The sequence below is a fragment of the Rhinolophus ferrumequinum genome, chromosome 7 (genome assembly GCF_004115265.2).
Source record: "Rhinolophus ferrumequinum isolate MPI-CBG mRhiFer1 chromosome 7, mRhiFer1_v1.p, whole genome shotgun sequence".
NCBI classification, from domain to species: Eukaryota; Metazoa; Chordata; class Mammalia; order Chiroptera; family Rhinolophidae; genus Rhinolophus; species Rhinolophus ferrumequinum.
The window spans coordinates 42,192,657-42,211,792 of NC_046290.1; the positions used below are offsets into that span (position 1 = coordinate 42,192,657).

Consider the following 19,136-nt stretch of genomic DNA (forward strand, 5'->3'; position numbering starts at 1 on the left):
CGCCCCCACCCCCTGCGCTTCCCGGGGGAGCCACCACAGCCGGGGCAGAAGAGGAGGGGAGCGAAGGGCCGGCGGCGGGAAACCGGGAGAGGGCGGAGAAGAGGGTTCGAGGGCAAGTAGGGAAGGCGGAGAGGGACGGCCAGAAGGACGGCCGGCCCGACGGACAGCCCGGGGAGGGGGCCGCCATCGAGCCAGCTCGGCCCCTCGGCTCCGGGTCCCGGCGGCGGCGCGGGCGTAGGGCGCGGCAGGCGCTATCGAGACAATAACCCCGCCGCCCGGCTCTGGGGGCGGCGGCCTAGTGCGGCCAAGGTCCGTCCAGCGTCCCGGCGGCGTCGGTGGCCCCGCCGGCTGGGTACTGTCACCGTCGGGAGTGCGGGGCGCGCGGGTCGCCCCGGGCCAGCGGCTCGCGGCGGACGCCCCCTCCCTGCCCCCTCGGCGCGCGCGGAGCTGGTTTTCCGGGTTCCCCTGGACGGAGCTGGATCCTGCTTCTCGCCAAGGCAGGAAGTGAGTTTCGCACGGTAATTCCGGGCGGTGTCACGAGTGAAAAGTTTTTTTTTTTCGGCGGAGATCCTAGTTGGGGCTGGGAAACTCCTGCAGAACTCGAAGACCAGCCCGCTTCCCAGCCCCCACCGGAGCAGCCTACTCGTCCTGCTGCGGGAGGCCACTCCACATCCGCTCTCACCGTAGAGAAATTCGGCTGGAGCCAAAGTGACTAACGAAGGGAAGGAAATCATGTCTGGCGAAACCTTGAAAAAGCTGCCCTGAGACACTGCCCGACTGAAAGGTAATTATCACGAAAAGTGTCTAGAAGTCACAAAGCTCCTGGGCCAGGAAAGAAAGAATACTTGAATGTTTTTCACTTTCCCCCACGTTGTCCTAATTCTTTTCTAATGTCGAACTGGATAATGTTTCAGGTGCTAAATAGAACTGATTTTTCCCCCCTTCCTACCATCTGGACTCTGGTTATTCTAGAAGAGCTTGTAAGAATGCAGTGGGACGAAAAGTTTTAAGCAATCAGAAGAAAGAGTGCCTTTGTTCAGCGCAAGGTCCAGACGTTTTAGTTTCCCGGAGCATATACAATGTATATTTTTTATTAAGTTGCTGAACCTGGCAACTTTTGTTTTGGAAGGAAGTTAGGTCGCTGCAGCGAGTGATTTGCTGTTGAGATGGCTGCCACATTTGTGTACACTGTTACCAGTTGGGCTTTGGCTTTTAATCGTACAGATATTTTTTTAGTTCAAACCCTTATAAATGTATGTCGTTGGATTTTGTAAACAAAAGAGGTTGCCATTCGTAGTCGTTTTTTCCAGGTAGGTAATATATTTCTTTAGTAACTTGTTTCTTTCAGACATTTAAAACCTTATAATACTTGTTTAATTAATTGAAAGCAAATGACTGCTAGATTTTTCTTGTAACTGAGTGGTGGAAAGAAAAAGGGAGTAAGTGTTAGGGATAAAGAGGGAGTTATAATTAAAAACACACTTGTAAGTTTGATTTGTTAGGACTTCTCTACACTTTAGAACAGAACATAGAGGAAGGGAAGTAAAACGTTTTAAAACGATTTTCATGGGTGTCACATTGTGGTAAATAGATGTGCTTTTTTGTATAGTACAGACAGTCTTTACATTTTTGTGTTGGTCCTAATGTTTTGGCCAGTTCAGCCTAGTAAGTGATAGGTACCTACTGTGGGGGCCGGAATTAGTGAAGCATGGGAAACTTTCCACCAGTCAGAGTTATAAACACTTGTGAACCAATCGGCAGTCTGTATGGATCAAACTAGTTTTGGTCGTAGCAAATACAAAATGTTTCTTTAGTGGTGTCTTTTAAAATTCAATTTTTTCCCCAGTACTTTGTGTTCAAGAGAGGTGACAGATAATACTGTGCTCCTGAATAATTATTAAATGAATGTGGTAGTCTGTTGGTAGGTGTTTCCTAAATATAAATTGTTCGGCTTGTTCATGTTCCATATTACCCCAAGAAAAATTGTCTTCTTTAGTTCAAAGAAGAGAAAGGCAGGTTTGAAAGAGCAAGCTCGAATTATTTCACAACTTGTTCTTTGTTACTTTATTACGTACATTTCAATTCTTGTAACTAATAATATATATAAATATATATTGCTATATATTAGTTGATGTATATTAATATATATAGTAATGCATTGTTTTGATTTTTACCCCCCAGACTTTAGCTTTTGGAGATCTTTTTTTCTTTTAAGTTGCTGGTAAGACTTGTAAACCATCAAGAAATTCCTGTTAAGTCAAAGTAGCTTTATCAGGGAATTTAAGTGCATAACTGATCTACTTTATGATTTTTGGAACGTATCATTAGGCAGTGAAAGGTTATTCTTGGGCATCTGAAAGAGCAGAGCAAAATAAATGGCATTGAACTTCAGTTTCCTTATATGGTTTATACTTGGCTTCAGAGCAACAAAGCCTTAATAGAGCGAGTCTTTTACAGAGAATTATCCTTTTTGAAGATGTTTCTCTGCATTAGTAAATTTTACATATGAAAAGTATTGTAGCACTCAAAAATAACTGCTTAAATCCCATTTTCTAGTTCTTGATTTTTTTTTTTCCTTGAGGGAGCAATAATAGTGTGTTGAGATGCAGACAACACATTTTTTAAAAGCGAGGTGTTCACCTTTGTAGTTGCCTTTAATTCCTTTTTTCCCCTAAACAAGCAAAATTTATTTTGGTTTCCTTAAAATTTTGTTAGTTTAGCACTGGATTAACTTAATGAATATTAGGCTTTATCCATTGCTAAACTATAAGTATTTTCAAAGCCTTGTTTAAAATGTGACAGTGATTTGAAAAAGAGGTTTTAAAAAAAGCGATAATAAATTAAAATATTTTTAAATGATTTCAAATTTTGGATCTTCTTAGTATTGTGTAGGTTTTCTTACATTAAGTTGGCAAGTCTAGAGCATTTCCAACGTTTGCTTATATTGCAAAAAATGCACATTTAATGGCACTGTTTATTAAAGGTACTTAGGAGTTTTCAATAGTGATAAACTTCATCCTTCAACTAATTAATTCAAGTATTATGAAGTCTGTCTGCTGTTTGAGAACAAGGTATTGCAAACTTTGCATGTAGCTTACAGAGATTCAAATATGGAAACCAAATTTTTATTGCATATTTCTTAATGAAGTGTAATTATAGACATTTACACATAACATTGGTAAATCTCTAAAATTCATTTACTTTAAAGATATTGGTACTGAGCTCTTGGTAATAAACACTACTTTTCTTTAATAAACATACTTTACATTTTCAGAAAATTAGGTGCATATTTAGACATTTAAATTATTGCTTATAGATAACATGATTTACAGTTTAAGCTGTTTTGGGCTTAGAAATAGATTATGGCAGTGTTTACAAAGTATTTGGGATAATGCAGAATTTTAGTGGTGTGGATATCAAAGTCATTTTCTTTTTGTAATTGCTATTATCTGGATTTTCTTTAAACATACTTTGATGCTTGCATTTTTACTTTGACTCTTTTCACTTGCCCATCCATTTCTCTCCCTATTACCTGGTTTGTTTTTTCTGGGAATACCAGAAGTCCTGAAGATGGTCTGTCTCTTGTTTCCTGGCAACAAATGTTGGACCCTGTGTTTTGTTGTTTACTATAGGTGATTCTGTTTTTGAATGCACACTATTTGCTCTTGCATAGAAAATGTATGTATGAATTATGTTCTATAATGTCCATTTGAATTTTGTAAGGAAATAAGCTCAGCACTTCTGCCTTCCACTTTTCTTTGATTTACTCCACATTTTCATTTTTTTGCTTGTTGCCTGTCAACATTAACTCTTGAATTATACTATACCCGTGTTTCAGATTAGTCTTTAGTTTTCCCGTCTTCAGTTTCCTAATTTTAGAAAAGAAATCTACTTATTACTCAGCTTTTTCTTCCAACTCCTTTTGCTTCCTATTTTTATAATTAGCTTCGTATACTTCCCATATTTTCTCCATGTTCAGCTGTGGATTCTCAATATTTTGCCCTTCCTCTCATTTCTAAACTTTATTAATCCATATTTATTACCCCTGAAAAACTTTAAAACATGAGTAGAAAAAAGTTTATTTGATCAGCCCCATGTAATTCTGAATATTCTTTTTGCATTTATTTTTGAGAAAATAACTGCCAAAGTCCTAAGTCTGTATAACCATAGTTTGTCATATGTTCTTTTAGGTCAAAATGATGTTCCATGAAAAAAAAGGCTAATTTAGCTCATAACTCAAAGTAATTAGGCAAGTGTTTTTCCATGAGATTTCCATTCCTTCACATAGAATATGAAAAAGACATGTATTGAAGTGTTGAGATTTAATAAAATTATTTTCACTGCTTCATTAGAGATTTTAAGTGCAAGTGGCATTTAAAAAGAAATCTGGGACTATGTAGTGATGTTAGTATAGCTTGATGTCACTGCTTCTGTATGCACTACTAGCTGTAATAGCATTTTTTACCTATTGTTGGTTTTGCACCATTGCTGTCAGTATAGTAATGGGAAAGGGCAAACAATGTTCTAATGTTTCTATTATGAAAATAGTTTTGACCTTGAAGACTCCTAGAAAGTGTTTCAGGACTTCCAGGGCCCATAGACAATACTTTTAAAATTTAGGTGGATGTTGGGGTTTATGGAGCTTTCGTTACTCCTTTGTTTTTTGTTTTTTTTTGGGGGGGGGTCTTTTGTCTTCTGGTATTCAGGCATACTCCTGAGGATTGCTCTTTTAGCTCACTGATTTGGTCTTCAGTTCTTTTCATTTATTTCGTTACTTTTTTTGTTTGGGGGGTAGTGTTTCTAAGAACTCTTGATTTTTCATAGGAGTTGGTTTTATTGTCGTTACAGTTTTCTGTTTCCTCTGTTAACATTATAGGAAATTTTATGTTACTGTACTTGGTATATCCATCATGCTTTGGTTTTTCTTCAAATGTTAGATTTTTGTTGTTGTGGTTACAGTTTTGTATTGTGGTCCAGACTGTATACCATATTGGTCATTTAAATGTATTTTCCCCAACCCAAGTGAATCCCTTGGGTTCTGGCCTTGGAATATTTATCTATTTAATGGGCTTCTCTTTTAGGATATGTGGGTCGCTTGTCCTCTTACACATGTCTCCAGTCCCTCAGGGGATAATATTCTCCTGTTTTCACTGTTATGCTGCCCAAGTGGCAGATCTCCTATAGTACAGAGAGAGCCTTAACCATGGCAGCTATTCTACTGTGGTATTATTACCTGGCTGACTGCCCAGGACACACTTCTTTTTGCAATCCTTCTTGCTAAGAAAACTTAACTATTTTTTGGAGATCTCACTATATGCTTGTTTTGTGTATATGGTTCCTCAGATATGTTGTGTTGTGTTGTCATTTCCCCCAAATAAACTTTGTATCTTCTACAAATTCCTCTGTTCTCATCTGTAGATAATACTCCTCCCAGGTTTTTTCAGTACTGCTATAAATTTTTTTGTATTTTTTTTTCATATTTTAAAGTTTGGAACTGACAAATATACAGAAAATTTGGAAGCATAGTACAAAGAACTTTTTTGTTCCTGAACCATTTGACAGTAAGTTGCCCACGTGGTGCCCTATTACCCCCAAATACTTTAATGTTTATTTCCTACAAACAAGGACATTCTTCTATACAATGATATAACCATAAAAATTAGGAAATTAGCAAGAATACATTACTAACATCTAAATCTCACCAGTTGTCCCAGTGTCTTTTAGAGCAAAAGGATCTAGTTTAGATCACGCATTACATTCAATTATCATGTATCTTTAGTCTTCTTTGATCTGGAACAGTTTCTGTCTTTCAGGGTTTTGACACTTTTTTGTTTTTAGTGGAATGCTTCATGAATTTGTGTCATCCTTGCTCAGGGGCCATGCTAATCTCTGTATGGTTCCAATTTAGTATATGTGCTACCGAAGCAGGCACCAAGATTTTGACACTTTTGACGATTATATATCTAGTTATTTTGTAGAATAACCCTTAATTTGCATTTATCTGATATTTTTATGATTAGATCTTTGACGGGGTTATCATGGATAACCCTGATACTGCATTCCTCTTCTTGCATCTTATTAGGTTGCAGGCAGTTTCAGTTTTCCCATTACTTACTGATAGTCATTGGTTATATGATTAAGGTTTGTAACTGCCAGACATCTCCAGTGTGAAGGTTCTCTTTCCTCATTGGTAATTAATAATTTTTTGGGGGTAGGTACTTTGAAACTGTAAATATTTTGTTACCAGATTTTTACTTTAATTCATTTATTTGCATCTGCATATGCATGGTTACCTATCATGTTCACTGGGTTATAGTTCATTGTCATTTATTGGGCTGAAATTGTTTTTCATTTTGCTAGTGGGAACCTCTTCCAGCTGGCTTATTTTCTTTTTGACATAGCTCTTCCTTTGTTGAGAACTTCCGTGTAGCACAATATGATGTTCCAGATTTACCTTCAAACTTTTTTCAGTTATTTCTAATGGAAAATATTTAGAAGCCAAGATCTGGGCACTTCTTGTGTTCATTGCTCTTGGGGTGTTGCTGCCCCCAGGCCTTTTTAATGTATAGAGCTAGGAGATATTTTCATGTGCACACAAGTATACGTTGACATTTACATCTATATTTCTATAAATACAGAGGGATTTCACAATGATAATCTCCAATTCTAATCCAGCACCACAGGGTTTATTCTAGTGTCTCTCCTTCCCATATTTGTAAAGTATCTCTGACAGTGACAACTAGTTTGGTTTCTGTGTTTTTTCTGTGAGGGAGATGAGTAAAGCATTTGTTCAGACACATTTTCAGCCAGAAGTCCTTGTAGTCCAATTAATTTCTGAAGTATTTTTAAAGGGATAAAATTCTGAAATATAATATATGGTAAAGTACACTTAAGTGAAATAGTTAATTCCTCAGTAATCCAGGTTAGCATGTGAAAGGTGGATGGAATGAGTCAGTACTTTTATAGTATACATGGGGTAAATTCCTTGTGGGGATAATGTTGGACCTTGATGTTAACATGAGTGCAGCGTCTTTGATGTAAGAACGTATCTATCTTCCCGATAATGGTGTCCTTGGAGTTTCAAACCGAAGAGTAATTGTAGAACCTTGGGTGGTGGGTTTGGGATGGAGGTGGTTTTGTATTAAAGCCCGTGCAAGAAGCCTGTAATATAAAAATGAATCTTCTTGCCAGGGCTATCACACAGCCTAGAGAAAGTTGGTTTGACTTCCCCATCTCTGAAGATTGTGGACGTGATTTAAGAGGAATACTGGGCCATCTTTTTGTGACTAGAATAGATTTACTCTGTCTTCTAGGAAAAGATAAGGATCCTGGCAGCAGCAAATGGATTCTCTCGGTGCCCTGTTAATCTCTGGGGACTTCAAAAGATTTAATTAATTGTCCTGGGGCTAATTGTAGAATTGCAGAGACTGTGTATAGTAGATGTAGTTTAATTTGTTACAGATACCTGAGATCCCCATAGTGTCCCGTGTGCTTTTTCTTTTGAAAACCCATGAATCTTACCTTTCTGACCTTAGTTATTGAAATCAATACTATTTATGTTTAGTCTATCTTTTAAGTATCTATAGAGTGAGATATTTTAGGGTAGACTACTAAGAAGGCTGAATGTTGTACAAGCAGTGAGAAGCTTTTGATAGGCAAATGGCTAATGAAACAATTATTTTAATTTTTTCCTGGTTATAAAACTTCAAATATAAAAAAGTATAATAGAGAAAATGAAAATGCTCCATAATCCCGTTTCCCAGAGTTTCTCTTATTTAATGTGTTGTGTATTCTTCAGAGCACTTATATATATATATATATTATAACACATCTGTGCACGTATGTACAAGTATCTAAGTAAAAATGAGAGAGATTTCATTTACATAAAGGGGGATATAGTAGGTATTTGTGTGAATTATCGTAGGGATTGTTTCTAGGTTGTTATACATGACAGTGCTGTATAGAATATAGATTTATTCTTGTACTCTTTGCACATAATTTTTTTCATTTTTACATGAAATTTTTTTCTTGTGGATAAATACCCAAAGTGCATTTGCTGTGTGTGTGTGGGGGGGCGTTAAAATTGACAGAATCAAATTCCCTCTGGAGAGTTTGCATCAATTTATACTTCCACCAATAGTATGAGTTTACTCTCTAATGCACTTTGTTCAAGTGCATTCTTGAATAAATTGGATATTAGCTATCTTAAAATACTTATGCAAATCTGAGTCAGGCGATATATGGTATACTGTGTAAGAACATAGATTTTGGAGTCAGATTGCCTGGATTTAAATCTGCTAGTACTTACTAACTGTGACGTTAGCAAGTTAAATGTAAGAATTCTTTTAGAAATATTACATATTTGTATGCCTTTTGTGTTCCACTTGGATTTAATTGATTTCTTCTTAAACGCTTCGGTTATGTTGTTTCTCATATAAAAAGTTTAATTTTTTTTTCCCCACTTTTTTATTTAAGTGTGTTTAAACTTAAACATCAGATCCAACTCACATAGTTGTTTCAATCTAGTTGTGTAGGGTTCGGCTCACAGTGGCCCATATGGGGATCAAACCGGCAACCTTGTTAAGAGTAGTGCACGCTAACCAATTGAGCTAACTGGCCGCCCCAAAAAAGTTTAAATTTTAATGTAATCAAATTTGTCAGTTTTTATGCATTTTTGGATTTAATGGTATTCTTAGAATGGATTTGTGCCAAGATTTTAAAATAATAACCTAAGTTTTCTTATTTTGGCTTAAGTGTTAAAATAATTATTTAGATTTATTCTTCAAATTTCTAACCAGCTGTGACACCATTTGTTGAATAAATCATCTTTTATAAAATTCTATCTTTATCAGTAGTAAATTTCCAAATATATGTAATTTATGTTGAGATTATATTGTTTTTTGTTATGACAATACTGTGCTATCTTGATTCCCCCACTCCTCCCTATTACGGTATACTTAATATCTGGAAGTGTCATATTACTCTACTTTTCAAAGAATTTTCTAGGTGGACTTGAATCATTCTTATTAAATTCTAAAAATAATTCTTGTTGGTATGTTGATGAGAGTGCTTTGAATCAATCTGTAGATTAATTTGGGGAGTAATTGATACCTTTACAATGGCATATCCTTTTCTAGGAAGTTAAGTTTTCCATTTTTTTAAGTTTAGGCCCTTCAGTGGTGTTTATTGTTTTCTTCTTGTCATATCCATATTTCTTCTTAGTATGCATATTTCTTGTTGTTGTTAAGAAATATGTGTATTTTTTGTTAAGTTCATTTCCAAAAACTGAATGGGGGGAGGGTGAGAGCTGCTGCTATTGTGACTGAGGCTATTTCATTAATTGTATTCTTACCTGGATATGTAAACGGAGTGGATTTAGGTTCTTTTTTCATATTCTCTACTACATTCTACTGGAGACGTAAGAAAATTGCTAATAGATTTTTAGATGATATGCTTGGGTCTTCTAGGTATGTAAGTATAGATGTACTAGTAATAATAGTACCTTTTATTTTTAATTGATTCATAAAATATTGTATATTTTAATATTTTATAATTTGACGTACATACTAACAAGTACTTAACCCATCTTTTTGACTATAAAATTCTTCAGTTTCCTTTCATTGCTTGAGATCATTCTTCAACATTAAGATAGCAGTTTGATTAATCTTCATTGAGGGGGTAGGGAATTTTTGCTGACTAGGAGCTTTCATGTAATCACACTGGACTTGCTTTCTTTAGCGTTGTCTGGCTGTGGAAATAGGGAGAAAAAGAAAATTTGCTAAATTGAGTATCCGATTTAAGTAGAAGTTGGTCCCCTCTAGTACTGTTCTGCTCCTTGAAAATATCTACGGTGGTATCAGAATGGCTTCTTGAACCTTGTTGTTCCTTCACTGCTTTTTTATTTATTTCTGAAAAAAATATTAATTATAAACATTTTCATTTAACTGCTCAGTATGTAGTGTGATGCACAGTAATAATTATGTATATCATTAAATCAATTATTTTGGTCCTTTATTTCATTATAATAGTAAATTCCCTACTTACATAGTTTATACAAATAAATATTTCCCAAGAGATCTTTGCCACTACTTACATCCTAGGGTTTATTTTTGTCAATTTATATGTTTTTTTACTGACCTGATCTTATCCTTCCTTGTAATATATTTAATAGATAATTTGGTGTAAATGAAAGATAAATTCCCCAGGATGCTGATATTTTCCTCATGTTCTGTGGATTTTATTACTGAAAGTGACTGACAGAAATAGTCCAGTTTGTGTAACCACCCTTCTTTTTCTTCTTAATTATCAGAAGAGGAGATTATTGACCCAGAGGAGGAAGTGAAATCCTAGAGGTCATTTAGTTTGTTGGTGACATATAAGTGAGATTAGAAAAATAAATCAAGGTTTCCTGATTATTGGTTTTTCCTTTATACCAGCATTTTTCTAGGTATGTTCTGAAGTATACAATTTCTTTAGAATAGCACTATTTTTTTGTGCTGAATGTTTATTTTATTTTGTGCCTCCTTTCAATTCTCATCTCCCCTCACCTCCAGCTTTATTGAAAGATAATTGACATATAACGTTGTATAAGTTTAAGGTATACAATGTGTTGATTTGATACACATATTTTGTAATATGATTACCGCTATTGGGTTAGCTAACATCTCCATCATGTCACGTAATTACCTTTTATTTTTTTTTTTGTGGTGAGAACATTTAAGATCTACTCTCTTAGCTACTTTCAAGTATATGAGTATAATACAGTATTATTAACTATAATCAGTTACAGTACTGTGCATTAGATCCCCAGAACTATATTTTTTTTTTCTTCAGAGTTCTACTTCTAACTTGAAGCTAGAATAGCACTATGTTCCAAATATTTTTAATAGGTGTTATAGAAAAAAGTTCTGGGTTAACATAAATGAGGAAATCTTGGATTAATACACCTCTTTTTTCCCCTTTGGCAGATGCCAGTTTGTCATAGATGATTATTTTTAATTTGAGAAGTGACTGGAGTATAGCTCAGTTTACAAAAATGTTAACATCAATATTTGAGCCAAGAAATTCCATGGTGAGATTTATCCTAAAGCAGTATGTAATTTGTAATTTCAGTTTAAAAAAACAGACTATTTTTTGATAGGTTGAGGTTTACAGAAAAATTGAGGAGAAAGTGTTGAGTTCCTACATACTCCAAATCCCCCTACCACCACCATTTCTCCTACTGTTAACTGTGGTGCATTTGTTACAATTGGTGAACCAATGTTGATACACTAGTAACTCACATTTCATTTACCCTAAAGTTTATTCTGTGATGTACATTCTATGGGTTTTGACAATGACATCCACTATTGCTGCTAATAACTGTCTTCAGTGGTGATAGTTTATGGATGAGTGAAATTAATGACAACAATGTTATAGGGGATGAAGGGGAGGAATTTGGAATACTCTGTTATAAGGTGCTTGTATTATTTGGGATCAAATTCCTTTTTACTGGCACATATGCAGGAATAATACAATATAGATGTTAAAATTACTTATATTGAATGTTTGGAAATTGATTTTTAAAGAAATGATCAACTTTTGGTAATTAATGTCCACAGTTTCTAGAAAATTAAAATATAAATGTTGGCATGTTTCGTTTCTGAGAAACAGGCAAATGATTACAGATGAAAGGAGAAGCATTCTCATCACTAAAATTTTTAGTCATTGTTCTACAACTCCTACTTGACCTCTTGCTGCACATTCTACTCATCTATCAAGCCCAATTCAAGTATGGTTTCCACTGAACCTCCGTCAGATATTTAATAAGTTTTTTCCTTTGGATTTGTAACTTTTTATAAAATACTGTGGTAAAATACATGTAACATAAAATCTACTTTCTTAACCATTTTTAAATACACAGTTCCGTGGTATTAAGTATACAATGCTGTGCCTCAGTCAACACCAACTGTCTTTAGAACCCTTCTCATCTAGCAGTGTTGCAATTTTTTACACAAACAGTAGCTCCCCATTCCTTTCCTCTTCTAGCTGCTGGCAACCACTGTTCCACTTTCTTTTTCTATGATTTTGACTACTTTAAGTGCCTTATATAAATGAAATCATATAATATTTGTCTGGTTTTTTAATAAACTTTTGGAATTTTTTTTTTTTTAAATGTACCACAGTTTCTTTTTTCTATTCTTTAACAGAAAAGGGAACAGTGTGTACTTCCAGGACTTTTTTCCAAGTCAAGTTGTTGTCCTTTCAATCTTAGTTGTAGAGGGCGCAGCTCAGCTCCAGGTCCAGTTGCCGTTTTCTAGTTGCAGGGGGCGCAGCCCACCATCCCTTGCGGGAGTCGAACAGGCAACCTTGTGGTTGAGAGGACGCATTCCAACCAACTGAGCCATCCAGGAGCTCAGCTCAAGATGCCGTGTTCAATCTTAGTTGCAGGGGTGATGCCCACCATCCCTTGCGGGACTCGAGGAATCGAACTGGCAACCTTGTGGTTGAGAGCCCGTGCTCCAACTAACTGAGCCATCCGGGATGCAGCTCAGCTCAAGGTGCCATGTTCAATCTTAGCTTCAGGGAGCAGAGCCCACAATCCGAGATTCGAGAAGTTGAATCCACTGGCCCATGTGGGAATCGAACCGGCAGCCTTCGGAGTTAGGAGCATGGAAACTCCAACAGCCAGAGCCACCGGGCCGGCCCAATATTTGTCTTTTTATGTCTGGCTTTTTTAACTTAGCATAATGTTCTCAGAATTCATCTATGTTGTGGCAGATTTCAGAATTTCCTTTTTAAGGTTGAATGTTCCGTTGTATATATCATAATTTGCTTAACTATTCATTTGTCTTGGGTACCTGGGTTGCTTCCAGGTTTTTAGCTATTGTGAATAATACGGCCACAAACATGGGTGTACAAATGTCTTTTTGAGACCCTGCTTTCAATTTTTGGCGGTTTGTATTCAGAAATGGAATTGCTAGATCTTAGGATAATTTTATTTTTAATTTTTTAAGGACTTGTCATTTTTTTTTCCACAGTGGCTGTACTAGTTTACATTCCTACCAGCATTGCACAAGGAGTCTAATTTCAACCCATCCTTGCCAACACTGTTCTTTTTTGTGTTGTTTTGTTTTGGATAGTAGCCATCGTGATAGGTGGGATGTGAAATCTCCTGCTTTTGATTTGCATTACCCTAATGACCAATGATATTCAACATCTTTTCATGTGCTAATTTGTCTTATTTGGAGAAATGTCTATTCAAACCTTTTGCCCATGATAGAATCATATTTTGTTGTTGTTGAGCTTTAGGAGTTCTCTATATTCTGGATATTTATAATACTCCTCATGAGATACGTGATTTGCAAATATTCTGTAGGTTTCCTTTTTACTCTGTGAAAGTGGCTTGATGCAAAAATATTTTTTTAATTTTCATGAAATCCAGTTTGCCTAATTATTCTTTTGTTGCATCTCCTTTGGTGTCATAGCCAAAAATTCATTCTCAAATCTATTGTCATAAAGCTTTTTGCCCTATGTTTTAAGAGTTTTAGTTTGGATTTATAACTTTTTAAAAGTGCTGCGTAGCTGTTTAATTTAAAACTTAAATACATAAACTGTTTTGCATTGTTTTCTCATTGTTCTTGGATATTTTGGTTAACCTAACTTAAAAAAATTTTTTTAAATAAAAGTGAAAATGCTAACATTCTTTTCTCCTTCCCCAGTTTATGTTTTATTTCAGGCTTCTCTTTGGAATTAAGCCTTTTATTTTCTGATTGTAGACTCACATGTTGTTTTAAGAAATACTACAGAGATCTTGTGTGCTTTTTATTCATTTTCCCCTTGAGGCAACATCTTGCAGAATTATAGCCCACGATCACAACCAGGATATTGAAATTGATTATCAAGATACAGAATAATAGTTCCATCATCACAAGATTTCCTGTTGAACTTTTATTATGAGTATACCCGTCTCCCTCCCATACTCCTCCACTCCCCATTTTTGTCTTTAAAACTGTACAAATGGAATCATATATTATGTAACTTTTAGGATTGGCTTTTGTACAAAGCCCAATTTCCTGGAGAAGCATCAAAGATGTGTATGTATATTAATGGTTTATTCATTTTTATTGCTGAATGGTATTCCACAGTATGGATGTAATCATTTCATATCAAAGGATATCTAGGTTGTTTCCAGTTTTTGGCTATTATGAATAAAGCTGCTATTAACATTCACATAACGTTGTTGTATGAAGATAAATTCTTATTTTTCTGGGATAAATGTCTAAGAGTGTAATTGCTGTGTTGCATAATTTAGTTTTATAAGCAACTGTCAGTATTTTCCAGAGTGGCTGTCCCAGTTTGCATTCTCAGGAGCAGTGACGAGAGATCCAGTTTTCCCACATCTTCACCTCCTTGCCATCATTTGGTGGTGTTACCATTTCTTTTTCTTTATTTTTTTATTTTAGCCATTCTTAAGGTACGTACTGTGTTTCCCTGAAAATAAGACCTAGCCGGACAATCAGCTCTAATATGTCTTTTGGAGCAAAAATTAATATAAGACCCGGTCTTATTTTACTATATTTATTACATAATATAATATAATATTATATAATATAATATAATACCTGGTCTTAGTTTTTGCTCCAAAAGATGCCTTAGAGCTGATTGTCCGGCTAGGTCTTATTTTCAGGGAAACAGGGTAGTAGTATCTTATATTTTTACTTTGTATTTTCCTTCTGGCTAATGCTGAACATCTTTTGTCTGCTTATTCACCATCTATATATTCTTTTCAGTGCAATATCTGTTCATGTCTTTTGACCATTTTCTGATTGAATTTTTTTTAACTGTTGAGTTTTGAGAGTTCTTTATATATTCTAGGTACTGATCCTTTCTTAGATATGTGGTTTGCAAATAGTTTCTCCTATAACTTTTTTCATTTTTTAAATAGGGTCTTTTGGAAAGTAAGAGTTTTTAATTTTATGAGGTCCAGTTTATCAGTCTTTGTTTTATGGATTGTGTTTTTGTTAAATCTGACTCTTTGCCTGTCCCTATATCCTGAAAATTTGCTCCTGTGTATTTTTCTGAAAGTTTTATCATTTTACATTTATATCTATGATCCATTTTGAGTTAATTTTTGTGTAAGGTGTGAGATTTAGGTCAGAATTCTTTTTTTGGACTATGGATGTCCAATGGTTCCAGCACCATTTCTTGAAAAGGCTGCATTCTTCCTCTGTTGAATTGCTTTGCATCTTTGTTGGAATTCAGTTCAGAATATTTGTGTGTATGGGCGTTTTTTTTAATGAGGAAAGGTACCAAATAGAAAATAAAAATCACATGCAGTTGCACCTCTCCGAGATAATGTCTATTAATATTTTATTGTGTTTCCTTCTTGTCTGTCTTAAGCTTGTGTGTATGTGCATAAGATTATGTATATTTTTGTTGTAGAAAACCAAAAATTGTTCCTAGTTTTGTTCTCTTTTTATTATGAGCAATTTTCCATTTGTTCATAAAAGACACCATTTTAATGATTATGTAATTTTCTTTTATTATTGATGGGGTTTTAGTGTTTCCATTCTTCTTTTCATAGTATATGATTCAACACATAATGAATAGATGCTCAGTTTTTACTTGTTAAATTAATTTAGACCTACTTATCAAACTCAGATAGCATTTACCTTAAAAAGACAAAATCCTATTTTACTTTTTATCCACTTTTTACCTACTACCTCTGTCAAGCACTGCAATATATATTACTAGTATTGGGCATGTTTTTTCTGAGTAGAGTATTTCTTGGAATTGTATAGGAGGTGAAGAGATTTCAGTGTATCTTTTTATAGAGCACAGTTTCTTCCTACACTGTCTAATCTACTTCCCATGTAGGAACAACTATGTAAGGCAGATTTCTGGATGACAAATAGAATCTAGATTCTATTCTCCTAGCTTTAAACGTTATATATAACAACAGCATATAAGAACCAACTTTGTGCTAAGGACTGTTCTAGGCTCAGGGGAGAGGACAGGGAACAAATAGATGAAGTCCTGCTTAATTCTGTTTCTAATCTATAAGTAGCCTTACCTTTATTGTGGTAAATGAAGAAACTGAGGCACAAAAGCATTCTTTTGTCAGGATCCATTGTGCCATTCTGACGCTTTATGTATGTAATTAGTTTTCTTTCTAGCTTTTTTTTCGTCTGGAGATCTTTTCAAATTATACTTCAAGGGCAGCCTTTTTTTTTATTTAAATAAAATCCCTATATTTCAATTTGACTTATTTTTACTGTTAATTTTGATCTTCTTAAAAATAAGATTTGAGGTGACTCATAGGATATGAGTACTATAGTTAATAGAAATATAAAATCAGATCCAAAGAAAGGAGTGAGGAAATATGTAACTTTTAAGAATTGAGCATCATTGCTGTGCTAGAACATCAGGTTTAGCTAAGCTTCCTGCGACCCATGGGTGTCATTACCCTATATAAAGAAACATATCAGAAGTTCTCCAGAGGAGACAAAGATTTTCCTAGCGTTAAATTCTAAATAGTTTCTACAGTGTGAATTCCCTTAAGTTAAGTTACTGAGTAATGAATGGACAGTGTTGTTGACAACAGTTTAATAGCACATAGTCTTTGGCTCTCAGGATCTTTTTCATAATGATTTCTTTTTTTTTTAACTAAAAAAAGGGGATATAACATACAAAAAAAAGCTTAACGAAAATGAATTATATGTGATAGTAGGATAGTATACTTCTAAATAATTCTAAAAAAATAGATTTATTTTATTTTATTTTTTTGGTAATCTAACTTGACGTGAGGGTAAATTAGACATGGATGGATATAGTATTTTTTACAGTCCTTTAACCACCATTGTTTTAACTTTGACTTTTGCAACTTGAGTACAGCAGACAATTTTAGGATTTTGTTTTCTAATGAAAGAGTGGCATATTATAATTCTATTTTGCTTATTGATGCTCTGGATCATCATTTGAGGAAATGGTATGTTTATTATTGTATTAAGAATGTTGAGAAGTATTTATGTTTGACTAGAAAGCCATTTCTCTTCTTTACAAGGGTTCTTGTTATAAAGCTTGTAGTTTCCTCAGGAGGCAGGTTTAGTTATAGTCCGGGCGTCTAATGCAAAGCTTGACTCGGATCCCTAAAACACCAAAGAATATGATACAGATGATTTTAGCTTAAGAGATTTTTCAAGATTTCAAATAGTGTGTAACCAGTCACATGTCTGCTATAATAATAAGTCCTCATAGTCCCAGGAAATGTCAATTTTAGGGCAGCATGGTGTCCCAATTTGCTTGACTGCGTTAGCTTTAAAAACAAAAACAAACTTTCAGGTAATTTGTTTTTGAAAACAAAAACTTTTTTCAGGTAATTGATAGAGGTAACTTAGAGTGAGGTATTATTCAACATTAAATGGTTGCATGTTGGAATATGAGTGACACTGACAGAGAGCAGAGATTGTAATTTTTCCAATCAATGTATAGCCATTCATTTTTTCATAATAAGTTAATATCAGGACCAGTTGTCGTTTTCTTTCATAGACTTGACTTTTCAGAGCAGTTTTAGTTTCAGTTGAGCATAATGTATAGAGATTTCCCATATACCCCTTGTTCGCACACGTGCATAGCCTCTCCCATTATTACCATCCCCTACCAGACTGGTACATTTGTTACAATTAATGAATCTACATCGATGCATAATTATCACCCAAAGTCCATGGTTTATTTTAGGGTTCACTAATGGTGATGGTGTACATTCTATGGGTTTGATCAAATGTATACTGACATGTATTTATCATAGTTATCATACAGAGTAGTTTCATTACTTTTTGCTCTGATTATATTCATCCTCCTACCTGCAACTTCTGGAAACTGGATCTGTTCACTGTCTCTATAGTTTTACCTTTTCCAGCATGTCATTTAGTTGGATTCATATGTATGTATGAGTATGTAGCCTTTTCAGAAGGGCTTCTTTTACTTGGCAATATGCTTTTAAGGTTTCCCCATTTCTTTTCATGACTTGATAGCTCATTTCTTTTTAGCTCTGAATAATCCATTGTCTGGATGTATTATACCATAGTTAATTCATTCGCCTACTGAAGGACATCTTGGTTGCTTACAAGTTTTGGCAGTTATGAATAAAGCTGCAGTAAACATCCATGTATAGGTCTTTGTGGAGATATGTTTTCAGCTGCTTTGTATAAGTAGCATGTAACATGATTACTGGATCATATGGTAAACGTATGTTTAGGTTTGTAAGAAATCGCCAAACTGTCTTCCAAGGTGGCTGTACCATTTTGCATTTCCACCAGCATCGAATGAGAATTTCGTATCCTCATCAGCATTTGATGGTCTCAGTGTTACAGATTTTGGCCATTCTAATACGTTTGCTGTGGTATCATTTTAATTTGTTTCTTTCCTCATGACATATGAGGGGTAGCATGTTTCATATGCTTATTTGCCATCTGTATATCTTCTTTGGAGAGGTGTGTTAAGATCTTTGGCCAATTTTTTAATTGGATTGTTTTCTTATTGTTGAGTTTTCATAGTTCTTTGTGTATAACAGTTCTTTAACAGATGTGTCTTTTGCAGATATTTCTGCCAGTCTGTGCCTTGTCTTATTCTCTTGATATTGTCTTTTGCAGAGCAGTTGTTTACGATTTCAGTGAAGTCAAGCATATTCTTATTTCGTTTCATGGATCATGCCTTTACTGTTGTATCTAAAAAATCATGACCATACCCCAGGTCATTTAGGTTTTCTCCTATATCACCTGCTAGGAGTCTATAGTTTTGTGTTGTACATTTATTTAGGTCTGTAATTCATTTTGAGTTAATTTTTGTGACGGGTATAAGGTTTGTATCTAGATTTCGTTTTATGTTTTTGCATGTGGATGTCCAGTTCTGGTACCATTTGTTGAAAAGAATGTCTTTGCTCTATAGTATTGCCTTTAAAAATACAACTGTATTTTTAAAGTTTCATGTATTTTATGAATTTGTAGTCACCTTTTCTCAGAGAAAGAAGGGGTCATTGTGAATTGGAAAGTTATTCTAAAGATGTCTGCTATGTCTTTTTTCCTGTCCGTTTTGGTATAGGCAGAATATCTGTATTGAAATTTTAGAATGGCTCCCACCCAGAGGCCATTGGGTTT

At 35.0% G+C, this 19,136-nt stretch overlaps 1 protein-coding gene and 1 pseudogene across 20 annotated transcripts in view; one reads left to right on the forward strand and one right to left on the reverse strand.

Annotated features, from left to right (window-relative positions):
- Positions 1–521: 521 nt before the first annotated feature.
- The window catches only part of ERBIN (erbb2 interacting protein), a 104,207-nt gene continuing 85,592 nt past the window's right edge, over positions 522–19,136 (forward strand). For 16 of the 20 annotated variants that reach the window (XM_033109854.1, XM_033109856.1, XM_033109853.1 and 13 more), the window contains exon 1: positions 522–784. The gene's annotated coding sequence lies outside the window, so the exon portion shown is untranslated. The remainder of the gene's footprint in view (positions 785–19,136) is intronic. The other 4 variants (XM_033109859.1, XM_033109865.1, XM_033109867.1 and 1 more) reach the window with 2 other exon arrangements.
- LOC117025417 (uncharacterized) lies at positions 5,832–5,932 on the reverse strand (annotated as a pseudogene).